This window comes from Astyanax mexicanus, chromosome 20 (assembly GCF_023375975.1).
Source record: "Astyanax mexicanus isolate ESR-SI-001 chromosome 20, AstMex3_surface, whole genome shotgun sequence".
NCBI classification, from domain to species: Eukaryota; Metazoa; Chordata; class Actinopteri; order Characiformes; family Acestrorhamphidae; genus Astyanax; species Astyanax mexicanus.
Genome location: NC_064427.1, coordinates 19,785,333 through 19,810,489, shown reverse-complemented (window position 1 = coordinate 19,810,489; position 25,157 = coordinate 19,785,333). Strand labels below are relative to the sequence as shown.

Sequence of the window (25,157 nt, the reverse complement as noted above, 5' to 3'; positions counted from 1 at the left end):
ACTGAATTTAACTGAATTTAGTTCAACTGATCTGTATTAAATTTTATATAAATTTTGACTAAACTTAACTGAGCTTCACTAAGCTGAATTGAATTACATTGAAATAAACTGAACAGAATGAAGTTGAACCGACATTAGAAAAAAAGAACTACATTTAACTGTATGAAATGAACTATATTGCAATAATGCTGTTGCAAAACACAGCATAAGCATGAACAGAATAAAAAAGAATTAAATAAGAATTGAAATTTAATTGAACCCAACATACAGGGATGTTGGCACAATGCATACACACCCTTTCTGCACCCGTTCTTTCAGCAGGGCCTCCGAGATGCCAGTTGTGTTGTGCCAGTCAGATGAAGGTGCTGGGTTGGCAGTATTAGTGCCAGATCAGCGGCTGTGTGTTTACTCTGAGTGTCGTGGGCATCGTGTCTGGCTCCGATGGCACAGCTGGGTGGATGGCAGGCGTGCTGATAATCATCATACACACTTTTCCTCACACTAACACCAGTTACTGTAACGCTGAATATAGAAAATCAGGCTAGGCTAGTTTTGCAGGACCAATATTAGCTGCATAGATTGTTTTATGGCATTTTAACAAAAAAAATGTTCGGTACTACTTTAAAATAAGACTACCTTTATAAAGGGTTTATAAATGTTTTTGTTTACGAATAATGTATTAATGGTTACTAGTTAGGTTGTAAATGCCTTAAGAGTATTTAATAATCAGTTATAACACATACGTATAAAGGGCAACAATGATCTGTTGCTTGCCAAATAGTGAACCCACAGCCATATATACTGTTGGCACTTCTGTGTATGTGTTATAACTGATTATTAATTATTATTAATTGTTAATTATTAATAAGTAACTATTAATAAACTAATTGTAAACTATTTATAAACTCTTTATAAAGGTAGATTGTGCATCATTGTGCATTGAGTGTGGAGATCTGTGCAGGCGCAGTAGCCATAACAAGCTTATAAATAGATTTTTTTTTATTGTGCATTATTGAGACGAAAGCTACAAACTGTTCATATTTTTTTTGCTAAATTTTATCAGTAATGTGAAATCCTTCTGAAATGGTAATCTGATGTTTGGTTTTCAGTATTTTTCCACTATACTAAATGCGCAATGACAATGCTAATGCAAACAACAGCAATGCTAAGCAAAGCTAGTTTGGCAGCAATGCTAATGTTCGGGGGATGAAGGTAATGGTGATGCTAGGGGCACAGTGTTTATGCTAGGCATTAGACCTTTCACAATAACTTTATTATCGACTTATCAGTCAATAAATGGACATGACCTCAATTATATTAATAATCGTGATCTCGTCCTTTGTGTTTGAACTTACAAAATGCACTTATATTGTAACTGTGGGAATGGCTGCACCTTTATTAGTAAAAATGCCCTCTATTAACACCCAAAACAAACTTAAAGAAACATAGTAATGGCTCAGTGCAGCTCTAGTTGCTTACCTTTAGTGTCTTAGGTTCATGTTGCCTCAGGCTTTCATTCACCCATCAGTGTATCTCTCGAGTAAAAGCTGAGGTGCAGGGTCATGGTGTGAGTCAGACACATGGTTCCCCTACATATATATATATATATATAGTACTTACAGAAGAACCTACTACAACCTACTTTTGTTCAATATGGAACTTTACGTTTCCAAAATTAGGTGCGTAAACAGGAATGGAATGTTTATTGTCTTTAAAAGGGTTAATAAATTGTTTACAATATTATGTTATTATTTTATTAGTGCCTAATTCCTAATTAGTGGTCTAAAAATGGCAACAATATTGTTTATCGCAAAATGTTTTCAAAATGTTTTATCGTGACAGTCCTACTAGGCAATGCTGGTGGCTTGCTAATAATACATAGCAATAGCAATGCTAAAACCACAGAAGTGATGCTGACTGAAGCCAGTAGCTGGCACAGTAGCAAAGCTGATGTCATGGCGGTGATGCTATGGGTGAAGCGACAATGCTCACTGTGTGGTTGCAAGTGCTAACACCACAGTGAGGATGCTAATGCAGATTCTAGTGTTTTTGTGGTTATGCTGAGTGAGGCCATTAGCATAATGCTAATAACATAAATCCAGAGCCATTTAATTCTGCTAGCAAGAGAGAACAGTACTAGAAAACGCAGTTTCGCTGCTCCAAAGTATCTAAATGCATTAGAATTATTAGAAGGTTAGTCCATAAGCACTCCAACGAGACATATCGCTATCGTTATTGTTTTCTCCAGCATTCAAATGCTAATTCCTCTGAGTATAATTGCGTCAGCGCGGTTGTAGTCGTACGTACGCGTGCAGGCCCTCGTCTGCGCTCACTCGAGGGGTATTGGATTTGTAAATCAATGGGACTCTGATGGTCATTAATACGATCCATCCTCAGAGCGCCATTTGGAGAAGGAGAAAGTGCGACACACTTCAGCACGTTCGGAAATGAACGGCTTATATCAGACTGGGTAATGGGAAGGTTCTTCTCGCGCCGGGAAATGGCAACATTTAGCCACTCTTATTACCGGGGCAGCTCTCGAGTGCTTCTGGCTCCACACGAAAGCCTGCTTTGGCCAAACACCTCATTACGATCCTCGAGAAATCCGGCCATGGAGCCAGAGCCCACATCAGCCGCCGAGCACTGGGTTCATTCACTTCCTGTAACACTTTTTCGGCAGGTCTTAAGTGAGATCATATGGACGAGACTGCAGATCATGACTGGGTCTTAGGAACTACCTAGATTTGGGCAGTACCTTGGGAGTACCTTACGCCAAGCCTGAGTTGGATTCTAAATAAAGTATGGAAATCATCTCAAGACGTTTGTTGCAACACCCCGGCTGCTGAGTATAATGCAACAATTGGCCCAAGCACCATGTGCAAACACAGTATAAACAGAGAATATAATAAACAACTGGCCCAATCTGTGTGTGCTAAAATCTGTATGGAATATAGTATGGAAATCTGCCTGGGCCACTCGTGCCAACACCTCGGTTGCCAAGTATAACATGACAATCAGCTTGAGCCACATGTGTCAACACCCCGGTTGCTGAGTATAATGTGCCAATTAGCCCAGGCATCAAAATGGGTTGTCGACCATAATGCAAAAATTGGCCTGAGCTGCATGTGCCAACACTCTGGTTGCCAAGTATAATACAGCAGTTGGCACAAGACTGAGCACCATGTGCAAACACAGGTTGCAGAGTATAAAACAACAGTTGGCCCAATCTCTATGCGCTAAAATACGTTTGCTGAATATAGTATGGAAACACTTGTGCCAACACCTCGGCTGCCAAGTTTAATATGACATTCAGCCTGAGCTGCATGTGTCAACACCCCAGTTGCCAAGTATAATGTGACAATTGGCCCAGGCATCATGCACCAAATTGGGTTGTTGGGTATAATGCAACAATCAGCCTGAGCCGAATGTGTCAACACCCCGGTTGCTGAGTATAATGTGCCAATTAGCCCGGGCATCATGCGCCAAAATGGGTTGTCGACCATAATGCAAAAATTGGCCTGAGCTGCATGTGCCAACACTCTGGTTGCCAAGCATAATACAGCAGTTGGCCCAAGCCTGAGCACCATGTGCAAACACAGGTTGCAGAGTATAAAACAACAGTTGGCCCAATCTGTATGCGCTAAAATCAGTTTGCTGAGTATAGCATGAAAACACTTGTGCCAACACCTCGGTTGCCAAGTTTAATATGACATTCAGCCTGAGCTGCATGTGTCAACACCCCAGTTGCCAAGTATAATGTGACAATTGGCCCAGGCATCATGCGCCAAAATGGGTTGTCGAGTATAATGCAACAATCAGCCTAAACCGTATTTGGCCACACTATGGTTGTCTAGTATAATACAGCAGTTGGCCCAAGCCATTTGTGGTAACACCCTCTTTGCTGAGTATAATATGGAAATCTGCCCCAGCCACTTGTGCCAACAAGTGCCCAGCAACTTGTTGCCAAGTATAATACGACAATCAGCCAGAGCCACATGTGCTAAACCCCAGATACTGAGTATAATGTGGCAATTGGCCAGGCATTGCATGCCAAAATGGTTTGTCAAGTATAATGCAACAATGTGGCAACACCCTGGCCAAATACGACAGATATCAAAAATTACTTTGGCCATTTTTGGGCTGAACACCACATGCTAAGCCTGGGTTGTATTTCAAATATATTATGGAAACTTGCCTGAGAAGCTTGTGGAAACGCTCCGGATGCTGAGTATAATATGGAGGTCGGCCTGAGCTAAAACACCTCACAAGTTATTTACCTCACATGTGTGGATAGCCATTCCCATTCTGTACATACAATGTCTTTTTTTATCCTGCTTTTGTTGAAGTAACTGTCTCTACTGTGTGAGGATGACCTTCTGCTAGATTTTGGAGCATATAATTGCTGTGAGGATTTGATTGCTTTCAGTGATCAACAAGAGAAAATGCATCAATTATAAGGGGCGTGGTCATATAGTGTGTTTATGTGTGTGTCATATAACCTCAGTTCAGAGCTCAGTTGGGTTTCCTGAGTCTAATGATGTTGGATCTCACAGAGAGCACGGAAAAATCCCACATTCTGACAGGTTGGGGGTCAGCAGGGGCCCGCCGAGAGAGCTGGCTCCTGTGCAGCTAATGGACATCAATCCCAAACAAATCATTATCAGTAATCAAGCGGCCTCTCCCGAGAGCGGCACACACTCTCACACACGCGCGCGCGCGCGAGAGCAGCACGAGAGAGTCCGCGGGTCTACAGAGCGTACCATTAGATTGGACGCCAACCAAACCGGTCTCCTGAGAGAGGTTAAAGCTGAGCGTTTAGACTACAGCCTGAAAAGCTAACAGTGTTCGGATCTGCTCACAGGTTCTGGAAGAATACAGTCTCTGTACTGATAATTGGAGAGCTTGGCTCTGGAGGTCAGTCACAGACCAGAGTCCAGTTATTCAATGTATTTGATCAGTATTGAGCTTTTTCCCATGTTTTCCAAAACACATCTGGTCATTGTTAGCCTTTTCTGAGCCTTTTTACAGAGTATATTTCAGCTGTATGCAGCTTTTTCCAAAATCAGTCTGTAATATTTGTTTTCCAAGTTATATCTGACAAGTTTAGGTTTATATGCCTCAAATATATGTATTTGGTTAGTTTTTAGCATTTTACCTACGTGATTTTTAGCTTTTTTAACTTCCTAAATACACTTGTTTTAAAAATAGTTGCACCCACAAAGACTCTGACAGCCCAATATTAAATTATCAATGAGGTCCTGCAACCAGTAACCCTAATTATTGAGAACACAAACTTCAGTGCATTATTAAAACAGGACAATGCTCGTCCACATACTGCTGTCCTCCTAAGGAATTGGCTTAAAGACACTACAGATACTATTCCATTGCCAGCCACATTACCACTCCACCATTGGAGCTGCATGGATCCGATGGATTATCACAGGACTCCATTAGGAACCTCTACCACTCTTTTCATGTTGAGATGTCTGGCATGTTGCAGCGTGACGCATGCTTTACACGTGTCACACACTACTTCTGTATGTTTAACTCAATAAATATGACCAGGGGCCTTATTTTACACCCTGTGCAAGGCTTGCCGTGATGCTTATTGCTATGTTACACCCCACCAACAATCTATTGTCACACCTTTCGCCTGCATGGTTTAAATAGCAACAGTTCGTGTGAATATATGTATGCCGATGGGTGTATTGCTATCTTGGTAACGGAAAACACAGGTGCACCAATGACTGAAAACAATCTAGACAGATGTCAACAGTCAGACGTTCATTGCTCTGTTGGCAGTGAATTGTCAACACTCACTTGTTAACAATAAACAGAATGAACAAGTGTGAGAGAGAAGATCGGTTTTCTCTGCTGAGAAGTGTTGGATACATCCAGGTAGCTGCACTGTTAAAATAGCAATTTGCCAATTAGCAAAGTTATAGAGTGCACCTGGCTCTTAAAGGGAGTGGCAAGTGACACACTGATTGTTTTATTTCACATTACGCCCAAAACACACACGTGTTTAATCAGTTTAAATTAGGATTTGTATGTGCCTTTTGTGCATTTTGACCCACACGAGGTGTACTTTTCCCGTAGTTACGATAGCAAAGACACACTGAAAGACATGCCCTAAATCAAGCTGAGCTACCCCAAGAGTTCCCATATCAGTCCCAGATCAGCGTTTAGCTATCTCCGCCTTTTTAAAGGTGTCTAAAGTTTTTTTTTTGGTGAATATCTGATCAGTCTTTAGCTCGATGGCTGGATTAGATGCTGCAGTCTGGCTGTTTTGGCTGATTTGAGGATTTATTGCAATTCAGAAGGTAAAATCTGATCCTGTTACGTTTGAAAACCTGAATCCAGGCTCTGGCGCCTTTCCTGTCTAAATGGTAGGTCTGTGTCAGATCTGTGGCGATGCCTGTAGAAGGATTCTGCACTGAATGGTCCAGAACTGCCCTCACTTGCTGTCTGCTCAGCGCTGGACTTCTCTTTAGCACTTTAGAGAACAGGGCTGCAGGGAGACATGGAACCTAAAGGTGTGACAGTACTGTAAACATCAGCGCAGAAAGATAAAAACTTCACACAGTAAAGTTCCTCCCTCCCTGATGCTACGCAGCTCACTTCCTTCTTAGGGTTTAGAGCTCATGAGGGTAATGCCTGTATTTCCAGTTTTCATCCAACACCTCATTTACCTCGACACCTTTTCACTGTGTTCCTGAATGTGTTCAATCAGTGTTAAAATATTGGAAATCCCTTATATTCAGTGTTTTTTTCATTATTTTTTGTGATTAACATTTTTATTGCAGAGAAAGAAGGGAGAGAGGGGGGGTGGTTAGCAACAAAAGTAATTGCATACATTAGAATTCAATTGAAATATACAGAAACATACAGAAAGCGCAGTTGTGCAACATTCACTCTTTGTAATGTTCAAAAATTGAATGAATGTTAATTATTTTTACATTTTGTTTGCCATTGTGGATTAATACTAAAGTCATCCAAACTATGAAGATTTTCTCAGATAGCTTTATAAATTAGAGTCACCTGGAATTCAGGCTTTCAGTTAACAGCTGTGCTGAAGTCGTCAAGAGTTAATTAAAGAACTACTTGAATTTCTTGCCTCTTAATAAAGTGTTTGAGAGCATCAGTTGTAAAGTTGTGAAGAGGTAAAGTTGGTATACAGTGAATAGATTTATTTGAGTAATGTTCTAATCTATATTATGAGAAGCAAAAACTACTCAACTAATTAAAGAAACAGTTATTCAGTATTCTTCAGTGCAGTCACTGCAAACCCCATCAAAAACATTATCATGATGAAACTGGTACTCATCAGGACCGCTTCAGGAAAGGAAGAGCAGGAGTTAATTAGAGTTACCAGCCTCAGAAACCGCCAAAGTCATAAGCTAAAGATAAAAGATAAGAGCACCAAAATGCTACATTCGGGTGGTATTGTAGATATGTTTGATTTGTTGAGTAAGTAGAGTGAATACAGGGGTTGGACAATGAAACTGAAACACCTGTCATTTTAGTGTGGGAGGTTTCATAGCTAAATTAAAGCCCAAGAGAGCAAGTCTTTGTGATGCATCAAGAGCCACGGTATCCAGGGTAATGTCAGCATACCACCAAGAAGGACCAACCACATCCAACAGGATTAACTGTGGACGCTGTAAGAAGAAGCTGTCTGAAAGGGATGTTCGGGTGCTAACGTGGATTGTATCCAAAAAACATAAAACCACGGCTGATCAAATCACGGCAGAATTCAATGTGCACCTCAACTCTCCTGTTTCCACCAGAACTGTCCGTCACCACAATACATTATTGTTGTCTAAAACCAGGTGTTTCAGTTTCATTGTCCGACCCCTGTATAGTCAGTATAAAGGAAAAATTTAAGTGCTGATCTCAGTCTAAATTGTTTCTGTAGATGTTAGCAGGAGGAAACTGAACCCTGGCGGTCCAGAACATCTCCCGCCGACCCGCCGTTCTCCTCTCGTCTTCCCTCAGGACAGTGTGCTCTGAATGATTAAAGCCTTCACCTTGCTCGTCTTTGGTTGGCTGTTGGGATCTTCACTGATCTGAAAGTGTCTCTGCAGCGGGAGAGCCGAGTTTCAGCCGGAGTGAAGAGATCTGATCACGCCGCTCCCCGGATTAGATTTCTCTCTTCTGTCGACTCAGCGTTAGTCTTTGTTTAGATCGGAGGTGTAGAGCTGGAGTTGAGGAAGGGCACAGCTCTGCAGTTTTTTCTCACTTTGAACAAAAGTTCAAATAATCAGACAAAGATCGAGCTTGTTTGAGTCTGTTTTAGGGATGGCGAGGTCAGGACCAAAACACAGGATTACATTTTATCTTGATTTGAATCTGTTGTACTCTTTTCTTAACGATAATAATGTTGGAACGTTAAATACCTGTGCAACTTCAGAACTTCAGAAATTGAGCATACCATCCATCTGCACCCACTATCAGACCTCACTACAACCCCCATAATTCACCTGGTCTTACCACCATGAGCGCACTGGCCAGTGTTCAGACAAAATTTCAAGATATTTTAAAAGTATTGTTATAATGATGAAACTGGCACTTATCAGATCAGGACCACCCCAGGAAAGGAAGACCAAGAGTTACAGTACCTGTGTTGCACAGTATTCAATCAGCCCCACTCACAAGATAACACCTCACAGCTTACACAGGCGTGTTGATATCTGTACACACACTGCTGTCCCATGGCTTTTTTTTGGGCTTGTCAGTTTATTGTCAATTTAATTCAACATTCTTTTATCTTCATTTAGTCTGTTTTGACTTTTTGACATAGTGTGTATCTGGCAGTTGTCCTTTATGTTGTATCAGAATGTTGTAATAAATGGACCAATAGAAATGTTCAGCTCGCTTATAGATTACTAAAATAGGGTCTCAGAACCTGTTATCATTTGCATATCTGCCTGAAACATAAATGCACGTTGCATGAATTTAGCAGGGAATTTAGCAGGGATCCCTGCTAAATTCATGCAACGTGCATTTATGTTACTAGTTAAAGCTGTTTTTTTGCTGGTTAGCCTCAGTAATAAGTGATTTTCTTGTGTTTTCACAGCTGTTTAGTCCCTTTAATCCTTTTGAGTTCCCTTCACTGCACTGTGTGAGAGTGGGAAAGCTTTTACTTTCACTATTAACCATATCTCTGAGTTCTAGTGTGATTTGTCTACCATTTGTACGATTTCATCAATCGAATTTTGGAAAGTAGATTTTTTTCTGACCACATTACCTCAGTTATTTATAAATGAGAAGCTACTCCCTGCATCAGTTAGGGTTAAATAACTGGTTGCCAGTTGAAAACATATAAAATCACCCATGCAGTAATTATTATTATCCAATAGAAGGATCTCCCCTACAGTATTTGCTTAGTTAAATCCAGATGGTGACCTTTTTTTAGGCCGTAGAATGTACGTATTTACTATTGTTATACACTCGAAAAAAAACTGTTGCAAAAGTATTTGCACCCAGTAAGTAAGGAAGAGTGGAATTGTGGTATGTGGATGAGCATTGTTGTGTAGCTCAATGATTATTGCCTATATCAGTCTAAACCATTAAAAAAAAGATCTTCCTTTCAAATATTTCAACTCATACAGAGGTATGTTGCTACACACACATATGCAGCCACACACAAAGACACATACACACTGAAAAAAATCTACTTTCCTAAATGTGAATTGATGAAATCGTACAAATGGTAGAAAAAACACACTAGAACTAGAGATATGGTTAATAGTGAAAGTAAGAGCTTTCCCACTCTCACACAGTGCAGTAAAGGGAACTCACAAAAGGGAAACCACAAGAAAATCACTTATTAGTGAGGCTAATCAGCAAAAAACAGCTTTAACTAGTAACATAAATGCATGTTGCATGAATTTAGCAGGAATCTGGGTTTGGGGTATTTTTGTCAATGAGTGTAGATCACTTTTCATTCTCTCCTTTTTCTGCTTTACCTTCTCGACCCTCTCTCTCTCTCTCTCTCTCTCTCTCTGTGTTTCTGCTGTTGGCAGGAGAATTGAGAGGAGCTCTATGTAGGTCAGCAGGTAGGGGATAGAGACAGACGTGTGTGTGTGTATTGGAGTGCATGTAGCAGTGTTAAATGAAAGTGTGTGTGTGTTTTTTAATTGATTAAAGTGTGCATGCGTTAATGCAGTGTTTGCTGTGCGGCGTGAGGTAGGTGTTGGGTGGGCTTTATGTCGGAGCGGTGGGCCTTCAGGGGCGTGTGTGTGGTGTCGTTTAGGATGAGCTGAGAGATGATCTCTCTCTCTCTTTCTCTCTCTGTGTGAGTGATGGATGAGGTCTGTGGGAGATGGAGGAGACAGAGACGGAGGGATGGGGAGGTATTTTCATACACTGCGGATTATCTGATTTTTTCAATCTTGTTTTGATCTGCAGCGTCTCTGTTCCTCCCCTTCACTAATCTGGCCAACTGCTGCGACAACCATCCTGCACAAGTGTGTGTGTGTGTGGCTGCATATGTGTGTGTAGCAACATACCTCTGTTTATGTTGAAATATTTGAAAGTAAGCTCTGTTTTTTGTTTAATGATATAGGCAATAATTATTGAGCTATATGACAATGCCCATCCACATACCACAATCCCACTCTTCCTTACTTACTGGGTGCAACTACTTTTGCAACTATTATTTAAAGAGTATAACAATAGTAAATACGTACACTGTAAGGCCTAAAAGAGGTCACCACCTGGATTTAACTAAGCAAATACTGTAGGGGAGATCCTTCTATTGGATAATAATAATTACTGCATGGGTGATTTTACATGTTTCAAGTGGCAACAAGTTATTTAACCCTAACTGATGCAGGGAGTAGCTTCTCATGTATTAAACAACTGAGGTAATGTGGTCATAAAAAAAAGTCTACTTTCCTAAATTTGAATTGGTGAAATCGTACCAATGGTAGAAAAACCACACTAAAACTCAGAGATATGGTTAATAGTGAAAGTAAGAACTTTCCCACTCATCCCACACAATGCAGTGAAAGGAACTCAAAGAATTAAAGGGACTAAACAGCTGTGAAATCATAAGAAAATCACTTATTAATGAGGATAACCAGCAAAAAAACTGCTTTAACTAGTTAGAGGGCTTGAAGATTGGACTCTTGAGTAATAGAAGTAAGTCATAGTGTAATTTAGTGTAGTGTACCTTGTCAGCAGGACAATACTTATCCACATACCGCAAATCCACTCTTCCTTACTTACTGGGTGCAAATACTTTTGCAACTATTCTTTTGAGTGTATATGTAGTAAATACGTACATTGTACGGCCTAAAGAAGCTCACCACCTGGACTAAACAAATACTGTGTGGTTAAGAGCCTCCTATTGGATAATAATAATTTTGCAAGGGTGATTTTATATGTTTTAACTGGCAACAAGTTATTTAACCCTAACTGATGCAGGGAGTAGCTTCTTAAATTATTGGCTTCATGCAATAAGCAACATCTAAACATCTAAAGAGATTTCTGAAACTACTGAAATAAGGTATTGATATGGTATACACAATGTGTGTGTGTGTGTGTGTGTGTGGGAGAGAGAGAGAGAGAGAGAGAATGAGTGGACGCCGCTCTCGTCCCTGTACTCAGTATCCACAGGCACACAGAGAATCTTTGTATTCTTCTCCACGACTCCACCAGCGGTCATATGACAGAGGACGGGGGGCTGTGTGTGTGTGTGTGTGGTGTTTGTGTGTGTGGTGTGTGTGTGTGGTGTGTGTGTTGTGCTTGTTTGTGAGCACTCTCCCATTTCTCATTCTTCGTGTTGTAAGCCTGGCTAGTGTTCTGGCTGAGCTGTTAAACCCTAACCTGTGACAGTGTACAGTTACTTACCTTCGTATACAGTAAATAACCATCAAATACAGAGTAACTAAGCATCGTATACTGTTATTAACTATCGTATACAGTAACTAACCATCTTATACTGCTATTAACTATCATATACAGTAACTAACCATCTTATACTGTTATTAACTATCGTATACAGTAACTAACCATCTTATACTGCTATTAACTATCATATACAGTAACTAACCATCTTATACTGTTATTAACTATCGTATACAGTAACTAACCATCTTATACTGTTATTAACCATCATATACAGTTACTTACCTTCGTATACACTAAATAACTATCAAATACAGAGTAACTAACCTTTGTATACTGTTAGTAACTATCGTATACAGTAACTAACCATCGTATACTGTTTTTAACCATCAAATACAGTTACTTACCTTCATATACAGTAAATAACTATCAAATACAGAGTAACTAACCATCGTATTCTGTTACTAACTATCGTGTACAGTAACTAACCATCGTATATTGCTATCAACTATTGTATACAGTAACTAACCATTATATACTATTAATAACTATTGTATACAGTGATAAGAAATCATCTTATACTGTAACAAACCACTGTATATTGTAACGAACCATCGTATACGGAGGTAATAACCATTGTATACTTTTATTAACTGTTATATATGTATTATTACAGTAGTCTTATACTTTTGCAAACCATCGTATACAGTAATTAACCATTGTATACAGAGTAAATAACTATTGTATACTGTTTTTAACTACCGTATACAGTAACTAACCACTGTAAACAGAGTATATAACCATTGTATATTTTGTGATTAACTGTTATATACAGTAACTAACCATCTTATACTTTTCCTAAACGTCACATACAGGACCTAACCATTGTATACAGAGTAACTAACCATCTTATACAGTAACTAACCATTGTATACAGAGTAACTAACCACTGTATACTGTTACTAATCATCATTTACATTATTTAACCATAATATACAGGAACCAACGATTGCATACAGTTACTAACCATCATATAGAGTAATTAACCATTGTATACAGTAACTAACTATCATATATATATATATATATATATATATATATATATATATATATATTCAGTATGCATTGAGTTCAGCTCCACACTGGTTCCAGTCTGTGGTCAGCAGTAACTCTTGGCCCCCTTTCCCCCCTGAGTTGGTCTTGGCTCCAGACGGGCCGCTGTTGTTCTAACACTCCGGCTCTGAGGCGAATAATGAAATCGCACCCCCAGCCGAGTGTGATGCTAAGCGCCGGAGCCCAAATGAACCCGACCCAAATGCAGCAAAGACCCCAACCAGAAACAGAACATAGATCCACAGACAGAACATTAGAGAGTAGTTTATAGGTTATTAGCACTGAAAAATGATAATAAACACAATCTTATTGTTCATATTTATGCTACTCGTAAAGATACAACACTGACACTGGTTTTATATGCTGTAGTAATTACATATATAACAAGGTGTTAGTTGCAATGGTGTTTCTAGGTGGTAGCTAAGATGTTATTATGCTATAGCTATAGCTAGGTGCTAAGGTGTTTCTTTCTTTTTGCTTTTTGCACAATGTTTACTATATTGTTTGTATGGTATTCGCAATATGGTGTTGCTACGGTATTCACAATGTATACTAAGGTGTTTCTATAGTATACACAGTGTTTGCTAATGTGTTTCTAAGTGGTAGCTAAGATGTTGATACGCTATAGATGTTTTTGTTGCTAAGATGCTTCTTGCTTTTTACTAAGGTGTTGCTATGGTATTCACAGTGTTAGCTAAAGTGTTTCTAGGTGGTAGGTTAGCTGTTGTTATGCCATTGCTTTAGTTACTAAGGTGCTTCTTTTTGATAAGGTATTCACAACGCTTGCTAAGGTGTTGCTGCTAAATGGTTACTGTACTAATAATTTGATTGTTGATGTGTTGCTTAGGGTGACCAAACGTCCGTATTTCCCGGGACATGTCCCTATTTCACGTCCTGTCCCGGCCATCCCGGGTTTTTCTTCAGAAAGTGAGGAAATGTCCTGGTTTTTAAATTACCTTCATTGGACCAGAGAGCAGTAGACAGCGTGACTGTCAGCATGGAGACCTCCCTCCACCCCTTCCGGTGTCCTGGTTTACCCAAATGAAAATATGGTCACCCTAGTGTTGCTGGGTGGTCACTACATTGTTGCAAAGCAGTTACTATGGATTTAAGCAGTTATTAAGGCGATGAGTACACTTTCAACTGTGGGTGGTAATATTAGCGTTCTATTACGTATTGAAGGCTGGTAAACACTATACACATGGCACTGTGGACTGCGTTTTTTAACAGTACATGAGTACAATAGTCAGGTGATCTTCACTATCGTAACAAATATTTACTACAACAGCTCCACCAATCAGAGTCTAAAAGCACCGCTCACCACCGCAAGCACTGACACACTAACACAGCTTGAGTTCAGTGGATTCAGTGTAAATGCGTTTATTGTGTGGTACAGTACACAGGAGCATTGTAGCACCTTCGCTCTCGCTGTTGTTGTTGTTTTTTAATTCGCCGCCCAATTGGGACTCTCAGATAAATTATGCAGCGTGCATTCAGCCAACCATCCACCCCTGGCCTATTTGTGTTTCCACACACTCGCGCGCACACACACACGTATACACACTCTTACTCCGTAACACACACTTACACACAGTCATGCCATTGTCATGGCAGCTCCATGTGACTAAATGTGACCGGCGCTGCCAGTGAGCCACTCCCAAATTCTCGTGGGATCCGAAGGCCAAAGGGGTCTGGCTCTGGCCCATCGCTCCAGCAAGAAAGAGCCAGTATGAGTCCGCCCACCACCACCTCTGTTTCGGGGCCTCGGAGGGCCGAACACTGGGGCCCATTGTTCGGGCAGAACCGCGGCGCGGTGGCCTTTCACTGAGACAGCCGGGGTCGGGCCTGAGCCCTCAGGACAACATCTTGGACAAATGTGATTGTTCGCCGCTCGTCATTTGATGCCCTCATGGTCTGTCCGAATATTTCGAGTATGCAGTTTTATCAGGGAAGGAGTGTTTATTGTTATAAAAGTCAAAATCAGGTTTGTTTTATAAAATTACATGATATATTTTTGATTTAACTCAATTTAAGAGTTCCGGACAGTTCGGCGGTGCTTATAAAAGAGCGGTAAAGAACAGGAACAGGTAGATTTATGATTTTTAAGGGGCATTCTGATCTAAAAGAAGGGTTTCAATTGTAATTTGATATAATATTTGTGTTATTATGTAGCACAGGATAGTTTAGCCTCGTGAGTTTCATCACTTGCATTAAAAAAAGTAATAATAGGCCACGTCTGGCTATAAAACTGTTTAAATCTTTGAATCTATAAAAGGAAACTATTAAGCAGCGAACTTTTTTTTCTCGCTGTCCAAATACTTCTGCAACCCACTGTACGTTGTAATGAGGATGGTTTCCTAGTCTACTTCTTCCAAGCCTAGCTGGTGTGTCTGTTAGCATCAAGGCTCTGATCAGTTCCTCTGATTTTGCTATTTATAGGTTTATGTTTGAGTAAAATGAACTTTGTTGTTTTATTCTATAAACTACAGACAACATTTCTTCAAAATTCCAAATAAAAATATTGCCATTTAGAGCATTTATTTGCAGCAAATGAGAAATGGCTGAAATAACAAAAGATGCAGAGCTTTCAGACCTCAAATAATGCAAAGAAAAACAATATTTGGTGGAATAACCCTGGTTTTTAATCACAGTTTTTATGCATCTTGGCATCATGTTCTCCTCCACCAGTCTTACACACTGCTTTTGGATAACTTTATGCCTTTACTCCTGGTGCAAAAATTCAAGCAGTTCAGCTTGGTTTGATGGCTTGTGATCATCCAGTTTCTTCTTGTTTATAGTTCAGAGGTTTTCAATTTGGTAAACTCAAAGGAACTCATAATTTTTAAGCGGTCTCTTATTACTTTTTTTTTTTTTACCAAAGCTGTATGTTAGCATCACAGCTAACCTGTTTGATTCACTTTAACCCAGCTGCTGTGTCTGTTAGCATTACAGCTAACCTGCTTGAATTCTGGTGAGACTGGCTGCTGTCTGTTAGCATCAAGGCTAACCTGCCTTAATTCTTCTGAGCCAAGTTGCTGAGTCTGTTAGCGTCTGTTAGAATCATGGCTAACCTGTTTCCTCTGAACTGGGCTGCTGGGTTTGTTAGCATCACAGCTAACCTGCTCGAATTCTACTGAACTGGTTGCTGTGTCTGTTAGCATCACGGCTAACTAGTTTGACTTCTTTCTGCAGAGCCTGGTTGCTGGGTCTGTTAGCATTGTAACTAAAACCCTGCTGAGACTGACTTGTAGCATCATGTTTTACCCACTCATCCTTGTAAAGCCCAAGTTCTGTGTATGTTAGCATTGTGGCTAGTATAAGTCTGCTGAGCCTGGCTTTTAGCATTGCGGCTATTATGCTTTAAACTTACAGAACTTCAAAAGGTGTATTGTATTATTTCATCATTGAAACAGACTTGGAGAGTAATATATTTAATGCATTTAAGATCTGCACTCCACCATCTTGCATGCACAGTGCAGTGTGGGCGTTTTTTGTCTGCTTTGTCACTAGGGCATAGGCTACGTTTCCACAGGGTGGGGCCAACATGCATACTTGTTATGCTGTACTGACTATGAACACAAAGAACAGAGAACACACACACACACACACACATTTTAAAAATGTCAAATTTAGCATCTTTAATTCACCTTCATGGTAAAGAACACTTATTTTCTCTTCTTTTGTAGTTTCACTATGGAGACAAAAGGTTTGTCATGGCAACAGTGCTGTGTATCACAGTATGTTGTATTAAAGTGTTTCACCTCACACCAGTATGACTAATGCAGAACCAGTGATTATGAAATGTATTAAGAAATGATTAAGAAATGTGTGTATTGCAGTCTTTAGTGAACGTTCTCCACCCAAGCAAACTTACACACACACACACACACACACACACACACACACACACACACACACACACACGCACACTGAATAAACGCATGCATTAAATTGATTTAACTCAAACGTACACACAGACAGATCATTGTTCTGTTATTAGACGTTAAGTGAGCTACTTACTTACTGTACGTAGCGACATACTCCCAAAAATAAAGGTGCAACAATGAGTTCATTGAGATACACTGTAGGTACAAAAGTATTGGGACACCTGTACAGTAGAGATAGTGATATGCACTGAAATGAAGTGTTCTTTTACGTACTTTTACCTACTTTTAGTACTTTTAACTACTTTTAAACTTTAAAGTAAAATAATGGCAATGTGCAAAGTTTGTAGTGATATTAGCAGGAGAGGCCTGACCTCCCTGTTTAACTGCACTCACTCCCGTTGCGAGTGCTGTGCATGAAAATGAAAATCGGATAGGATTTATTATTTTAAAAGCAAAAAAGGGTGTAGCTTTAACTGTGAGGGTGCAACACGTGAATATTTTTATTTCCATTGTCATCACTTTGTCATCTTTGCCCAGTTCTTCTGGGCGTGGTTTGCAAAACATTTGACCAAGCAACCATTGAATGACTTAAGCTCTATCCGGAAGGGATTAGTTTCTCAGGGGGGCGTCTGTGAAAAATATTTTACTCTTCTACTTAGTGATAACACTCATGCATCCGGACTGCAATTGAAAAAACTGGAGGACCAGTGAGTTTTTAGGCTTTCTCGGTCACATGACATTGCATTCAGTAGCTCCTCCAGTTCCACTCGCTGTTGTGTTTTTTTTACGTGTATCTCCATGGAAACACACACCCAAAGTGTAATTACGATACGCAGCAGTGGATAAATAGCTATTTTATTAAACACGAGGAGATGAAACTCAGAGATGTGGATCTGGACAGGACTAAAATTACCGGAGGATCACAGAGTTCAGAAAATAACAGTAGTTAATTCAGCCCGTAATTTACTCAGAGGACGTCTGAGAAAAACACATACATGGTCGTTCTTGACAAGAATAAAATCACAGAGGACCCCCCCCCCCTTCATAAAAGAGCACAGTAGTGTGTATGCAGTTTGTTGTATTGTCCATGTCTAAAAGTTTAAGCTTTGTGGATTTATGATACTGAAAACTGAATGTTTTCTTTATATAAAGACTCTTGGGGCCCTATTTTAGTGATCGATAGTGCATCACTCAATTACAATTACTGTGTCCGTGTGTCTTAGGTATCGTGAGGGCACAAAATATACACCTTACATGACTTAAAACACTCAAAATGCATATGCTTATTCTATTAATTAATCATGGGTGTGTGTTTAGTTTTGGGCATAAAATGAAACAAACCAATCAGAGTGTCCCTTATCGTTCCCTTTAACTAAGAGTCGGGTGAGCTCTGACTTTGGCAAGTTTGAATCTTAACAGCGTGGTGCTTTTGCACATCTAAGCAGAGACAGATACTGACCTGCACGTTCACGCTTTGAAGATACACCAGCAGTTCATCAAATGGAACAGCAATGATATTTTATTCTTTATTCTGTTTATTGTAGAGTTAAAAGTCGGGTTTGTGCAGAATGGTAGTGTACACACGCTGACGGCGCTTCTGGATGGCTAAGATAGGTAAGATTGGGCGGCTGACTGTTGACTGTTGTCAGGGTTTTAATCAGTCAGTGGCGTACCTGTATTTCCTGACACTAAGATAGAAACATGGCACTAATTTACCTGAACACAAATCACTTCCTGACCTCCACGCCAAACCAACAGTGTAGATTTATTGCTAAACTCTGATGCTATTTTAACAGCGCAGACTCAAGGCGTGAAAATAGACTGTTAAGAAGAATAGAATGCTAACGAAAAGACTCTCGCCCTCTCTCTCTCTCTCTCTCTCTCTCTCTCTCTCTCTGTTGTGAGGTTGTAATGGTTTCTCTATGTTCTCACTTTAAAAACACTATTGTTGAAGCTCAGCGACAAAACTTTTCAAAACATTTCAGGATCTAATTTTCATCAGCTTCCTCTTTCTTACTTTAAACATAGTGAATCATTCAGAACAGGTTTAGTTACCTGTTCTAATCACCTTTGGACTTGATTACAGACATTATCTCTGGTACGCTGATACAGCAGGACAATGCACTTCCACATACTGCTGCCATCTCAAGAGCTTACATTGAAGACACTACAGATACTAGGCCAGCTGCATCGCCAGACCTATTCCTGAATGAAAATGTGTGTGGTGCAATTGGATGCACTATTAACTGCACTTCTGTACATTTCTGTATGTGCAGCTCAGTAAATATGACCAAGAGTTCCAATATCAGTATAATTTTTTGATCATTTGTTGTTTCTGGTAACTTTTAATACATAGCTTCTTCTGAATAGCATTGCAATCCAGCACGTGTTCAACTACTACTACATATTATATGTTTCTTTGATAATGAGTAGGCCAATACACACATTTGACCTTAATAATATTTGATGACCATGACAGCATCTATTGTGTTCATGTGTATGTTTTTTTTTTACGTTATAAAACAGCGAATAGTATTTTAGAAAGTCAAGTGATGACCAACTGCAGTAGGTGAAGAAAAAAGAATATTTTTCCTATAAGAAATAAAAAAAAATTCTTGACCTTTACGAACGAAGTTCAACTTATATAGCGCCTTTCTAGAAACCCAAGGACGCTTTACAATTAACACGTTTTACACACGAGCACATTACACATCAACACTCATCCACACACCAGTGAGACGCGGCAGCCAACTGGAAACTCTCAACTGGAAACGACTGTCCACCTGGAGGACTGCATCGGACACTACAGCAATTACCCAGGACAGAGTGCCAATCCATATCTGGCACAGTCATACACACACATTTACACACACACACACACACACACACTTTACACATACACACCACACAATTTTAGAGTATTTAATTTTTCTGGGCAATTTAGAGTATCCAATTTACCTGATCTCCATGTTTTTGGACTGTGGGAGGAAACCGGAGTCCCCGGAGGAAACCCACGCAGACACGGGGAGAACATGGAAACTCCACCCAGATAGGGACCTGAACCCAAGTCCCCAGTGCTGGGAGGCGAACGTGCTAACCACTAAGGCACCGTGCCGCCAAAATTTAAAAGGGTATAATTGCTTTGTTATGCCATTCTGTTATAATTGCGTCAGTGGAATTTAATAGTCTTATAAATGAACAGAGATTAAAAAAAAATAAATAAATGAGATTATAAACAAAAGCAGGCAGGAAAGAAATGCTTAGTTCGCAATAAGCAATGTTGGCAATACAGGGGAGGGGCTTTATGGATTGTATTTGATTGGGTCATCAGTGGTGGACGGAGAACAGGGAAGCGTGAAACATTGTTTCTCATAGAGTAGTGACATATGACATACGAGGCCTTTGGAAAAAGTGTTTTTTGGGGGGGGGGGGGGGGGGTTGTATTTAAGTGGGTCAACAGTGGTGGACGGAGAACAAGGAAACGTGAAACATTGTTTTTCTCAATAATTCCTGGGAGGATATATCGGTCACAAAAACAAAATTATTGTGTCAGTACCTGAAGAGGTGTTAATAAAACAGTAGTAATAAAAGTAATCAAAGCAGGCCAGTAAAAATGCTAAGTATGCAACAGGTGATGTTGGCAATACTTCGCACAGTTCATAAAAAAAGGGTTTTTCTTTTGGGAATTGTATTTGATTCAAAATAGTTTCTGAGATGGTATATCGATTACCACAAATCGCTATAGTGAAAGGCCAAATGATGAGTGTATTTTGGAAAAAAGTGGGTAAAAACTGCGTAAAATGAAGCAGAAACAGTGTAAATCTTCTTATCTGCAGGACGTTAGCTTTAAGAACTGGCAGGTTTTCCAGTCTCAGCACGTGTTATCCTCCACCACGCTCAGACACCTCCCACTCCGGCTCCATTTGCAGTTGAAGTGTGAAGGCCTAAAAACAGCCTCTGCGTGGAAAGCGTGCGCTGGGTGTTTCTGCTTTCTGGTTAGAGCTGATTATTCTGAAAGCCTGAAGTGGCGGAGCTACAAACGCCGCTGTGTAACTGCTGGCTGGGCGGCGGAGGCCGAGCTCAGCAGGGCAGCACTCTGGATATTGAAATCGCTCTATTTGGGCCACACTGGGCCTCTTGCATAATGCAATGGCGTGAACGGCCAGCACTGGCTATCTCTCAGTCTGCGACCTACATCTCTCTCTCTCTCTCTCTCTCTCTCTCTCCTCGTTCCTGACGTACACAGCGGCCCCAGCGCAACATCAGTGACTCAACAGCAGAAAGCGGATCCTGACGCTGCCCATGTACCTTTCTCTGTATGATTTAGCAGCTTAAACTGACACTCTCACACTCTCACAGCCAGCACGCTGATGCAGGATCAGGTTTATCTCTTTCCAATTAAGGCCACGAGCTCATTTAAGCCAAATTTGCGAATGTAGCAGCATAGTTTTGCTTGTTTCATGACGTCTGTGGTCAAATATTAAAGCAGAATTTTAGAAATATTAATGGATTTTGATGTTAAAAGTAGGGATGCACTAATTTATCATTACAGTGTGCACATACGCAATACTCGCATTTGCAGGGTTTTGTGCAATGTCACAATGTCATATCACAAAATGTAAAAAAGGTGGCAATACTTCGCCAAGAGCATGACCATCAGACATGTGAAGTAAATCGTATTAATGAATCACAGCACTGTAGTGTGGGACACAGCTCCTGAAGACATGGGTTTTTTGGGAATTGTATTGGAGTGGGTCAACAGTGGTGGAGGAAGAACAAGAAAGTGTGAAACATCATTTTATGATATATTGTACACAACAAATTGCTATCATCAAAGGCCTAATAATGAGTGTATTTTGGCTCGTTTCACTCGTTTCATGATGTCTGTGGCCAACATTTAGGGGGGAATTTCAGAAATATTAATGGATTTTGGTGTTAAAAGTAGGGATGCACTAATTTTACCATAATTACAGTGTGAACAAACACAATACTCGCATGTACAGTGTTTTGTTTTGTGCAATGTCACAATGTCATATGTAAGTTTAAGTTTTAAAGCTTTTTTGCTGCTTAATACAAAGAAAAAAGGTGGCAATACTTTGCCAAGAGCATGACTATCAGACATGTGAAGGGAATCGAACCTATGAATCACAGCACTGTAGTGTGGGACACAGTTCCTGAAGAAATGTTTGGGCATTTTTGGGAATTGTGATTGAGTAGGTCAACAGTGGTTGAATAAAAACAAGAAAGCATGAAACATCATTTCTCACAATAGTGTCTGGGATGATATATATCATTTAAAACAAATTGCTTTCGTAAAAGGCCTAATAATGAGTATATTTTGGAAAAATACACAGGCTTATCCCTTTCCAATTAAGCCATGAGCTCATTTAAGCCAAATTTGTGAATGCAACGACGTAGTTTCGCTCGTTTCATGATGTCTGTGGCCAAAATTTAGAGGGGAATTTCAGGAATTTTTAAAATAGGGATGCACTAATTTTACCATCGTTACAGTGTGCACAAACGCAATACTCACATGTACAGTGTTTTGTTTTGTGCAATGTCACAATGTCATATGTAAGTTTAAGTTTTAAAGCTTTTTTGCTGCTTAATACAAAGAAAAAAGGTGGCAATACTTCGCCAAGAGCATGACCATCAGACATGTGAAGGGAACCGAACTAATGAATCACAGCACTGTAGTGTGGGACACAGTTCTTGAAGACATGTTTGGGCATTTTTGGGAATTGTGATTGAGTCGGTCAACAGTTGTGAAATAAGACAACAAGAAAGCGTGAAACATCCTTTCTCACAATTATATATATCTATGATGTATATAATTTAAAACAAATTGCTATCGTAAAAGACATAATGATGAGTATATTTTGGAAAAAAATACATCGTTTCATCTTTCTCCAATTAAGGCCACGAGCTCATTTAAGGCAAATTTGGGAATGTAACGGCATAGTTTTGTTCTGTGGCGGAAATTCAGAGGAAAATTTCAGAAATATTACTGGAATTTGGTGTTAAAGTAGGGCTGCACTAATTTATCATCGTAGTGTGCACAAACGTAATCCTCGAATCGGCAGTGTTTTGTGCAATGTCGCAATGTCATATTACACATTTGAAAGCTTTTTTGCTGCTTAACACAAAGATAAAATGGTGGCAATACTTTGCTTTAAAAAATGGGTTGTAAAAGACTATCAGACTCGGCTGTTATAGACCTGACCTCATATATTTTTCCTTTTTGTTTTAACCTGATTAATTAAACTCAATTTTAGTTTAATTTGTTAATGCTTGGCTGCATTGAAAATAAGGGTTACCCTCTACTGTATATAATGTCAAGCGTAAATAAAGCCGGATTGATTGGTTGATTGATTGACTGATTTTGATTGACCCTGTGGCTTCCAGCACATTGATTTGATGAATACTGACTGTAATATGGTATTGGACTTTGGCTCGGCTCCATTATGGGGGTTATTTTACAGTAATGCTGTGTTGTTTTTGTGTTTTTTTTGCTCATTGTCTTTGCGTACTTCACTTCTCATAACTGCTGTGCGTCAGTAAAGGGAAGGCAGGGCTGTCCGGGTTCAGTTTCTGTGGTATTTTTTGGCTGTGTTTTATTAGTAATTTTACTTTAGGCCTGGTGCTCTTTGGCTGTGTGTGTGATGGTGTGAAAGTCCCGAGCTGCTAATCTGCGACACAAATCATAGTTCTGAGTAAAGCCACAGACTCTGTCTCTCACATCCTTTTCTCCACCTTTCGTTTTCACTCAGTGTTCAGCTCCAGACGCCGAAGGTGTGGTTATGTGGACGGGCCGGCGGCGCCGGAGAGATCAGACTGTCGCGGCTTTTAAATGGACGCTAAATGAAATCAGAGGTAATGGAGGTGCAAATGGGCTTTAACTGGCCATCCGCAGCGTTCATTACAGATGATGGGCGCTAAACGGGTCCTGAAGATCTGAGCTGGCAGCGTTAGGTTGACTGTGGTGCTGAGAGGTAGAGCTCAAATTTAATATACTGATATTTTTCAATATTATCACCTTTTTACTGGTATTGGTATGCGTTTTTTGTGCGTTTAAACCATGATTATACTGTACTGTAGTCATTATTTTGATCTTCTTGAAGTATTTATACATTGACACAATTTTAAAAAAATGCCCAGGGTGTGGGGCCATGGGTGCCCATAATTTAGATGGTTATGGATGCCCAGGGTTTGCTGTCATTGGTGCCCAGAGTGTGGGGTCATGGGTGCCCAGAGTTTTGGGTCATGGGTGCCCATAGTTTGGATGGTCATGGATGCTCAGAAAGTGGGGTTATGGTTGCCCAGGTATAGGGTCATGGGTACCCATAGTTTGGATGGTCATGGATGCTCAGAATGTGGGGTTATGGTTGCCCAGGGTATAGGGTCATGGGTACCCATAGTTTGGATGGTCATGGATGCTCATGGTTTGGTGTCATTGGTGCCCAGAGTGTGGGGTTACGGGTGCCCAGAGTGCCTGGTAATAGGTGCCCAAAAAGTGGGGTCATGGGTGCCCATAATTTGGATGGCCATGGGTGCCCAGAGTGTGGGGGTATGGATGTCCATTATTTTTGATGGTCATGGATGACCAGGGTTTGAATGGTCATGGATGTCCATAATTTGAATGGTCATGGATGCCCAGGGTTTGGATGGTTATGGATGCTCAGGGTTTTGTGTCATTGGTGCCCAGGTTGTGGGGGTCATGGGTGCCCAGGTTGTACATTGACACAAGTTTTGCAGATTTAAGATTTGTACAGCACCTCAACGCATTTAAAAAGAAGCATTCAAGATGTGATTAAAGTGCAGATTTTCTTTTTTTATTTCAGTAATCTTTTAGGAATTACAACCATTTTCTACATGGTGCCTCAAGGCTCAAAAGTAATTGTACGCACTGAAATAATTACATGAAGAACCTTAAGCTTTGACAGGAACCAAACTGTGCTGTTGTAGATAACTGGGTCAGAACATCTCCAGAATGTCAGGCACTTATTGTGTTCTTGGTGTGCAGTGGTCAGTACCTACTGTACCTGTACCTCTAAGTGTCTAAAGAAGGAAAACCGTTAAAAAACTAATAAAAGTGTCATGGGTGCTTCGGGTTTGGTGTCATAGATGCCAAAAGTTTGGGGTCATTGGTGCCCAATGTGTTGTGGGTGTCCAGAGTGACAGGGTCATGGGTGCCCATAGATTGGATGGTCATGGATGCCTAGGGTTTGATGTCATGGATGCCCAAAGTTTGAATGGTCTTACCTACCCAGGGTTTGGTGTCATGTCATGGGGTCAAGTATT

At 40.2% G+C, this 25,157-nt stretch overlaps 1 protein-coding gene across 2 annotated transcripts in view; it reads left to right on the top strand.

The window, feature by feature from the left end:
- gnaz (guanine nucleotide binding protein (G protein), alpha z polypeptide) overlaps positions 1–25,157 on the top strand; it is an 89,680-nt gene that overhangs the window by 4,787 nt on the left and 59,736 nt on the right. The window contains exon 2 of one of the 2 annotated variants that reach the window (XM_049468334.1): positions 23,627–23,729. The exons of the other annotated variant lie outside the window; for it this stretch is intronic. The gene's annotated coding sequence lies outside the window, so the exon portion shown is untranslated. The remainder of the gene's footprint in view (positions 1–23,626; positions 23,730–25,157) is intronic. 2 annotated transcript variants of the gene reach the window in all.